Source organism: Formica exsecta, unplaced genomic scaffold (genome assembly GCF_003651465.1).
Source record: "Formica exsecta isolate Colony F162 unplaced genomic scaffold, ASM365146v1 scaffold116, whole genome shotgun sequence".
NCBI classification, from domain to species: Eukaryota; Metazoa; Arthropoda; class Insecta; order Hymenoptera; family Formicidae; genus Formica; species Formica exsecta.
The window spans coordinates 488,357-489,259 of record NW_021848499.1 but is presented as its reverse complement, the minus strand read 5'-3'; positions in this window follow the sequence as shown (position 1 = coordinate 489,259).

Genomic DNA, 903 nt, shown 5'->3' with positions numbered 1-903 from the left:
ACTGATCTATTCATGGTGCATTCAAAAATCCTATTCTCGGGTAGCATTTAATTGACCAATCAAAACAAAGGAGCAAAGATTTCTTGATTCTGATTGGTCAATTGAACACTACTTTACCCTGCGGATAAGATTTCTGAACGCACTCTTACGGCAGAAGTAATTTGTAGCGCCGCTTGTGGTAGATATATGCATTAACTACCGCGCTTTCGTATTGCAAATGGCGGTTCGAAACAAGTAACGCGTCGCAAGTGTGTGTGCAGATTGAGAATAAATTCAGAAAATTCTGCTTTAAAACGAGTTTTGGTAAGTCACTTTTGTATGAGTTCTTTTCCTCTTTCATTATTTAAGAAATGGAGATACTAAATTGATTGTAAATCTCGAAATAAACCGCGAAAGATAGCGAATAAGGTAGCGGTCGGACGAAAGCTCAAAGTAACGGTCTCACGATCGGCGGAAACTTCACTTAGGCTGCGTTCGGAAACATCATCCGTGTGCACACGAGCATGCGTTCTATCTTTGTTCAACATTTAGTAAATAACAAAGCTAGAACAACGCTCGTGTGCACGGGTGATGTTTCCGAATGCAGCCATAAATGTTTGGGCTACGTTTTACTTTGGCAATCGTAACGTTTGTAGAATCATTCCATCCTTGTTGTTTACACAAGATAGATAATGCTCGCGAATATTGCAATTCCCAAGTGGAACGTAGCTTTACAAGATAAAAATTCTTCGCTCCTTTTCTGTCCTGATGAATTCAAACGATGCAAAACGTTATTATGTTGTGATATCAAGACGAGTATTAAACATTTACACTCTGTATAAGTCTAGGTACAATATAATATCCATATGTTATTTTGTGTGGTCGTTATCTAAACTGACAATGAGTAAAAAATATAAATACATT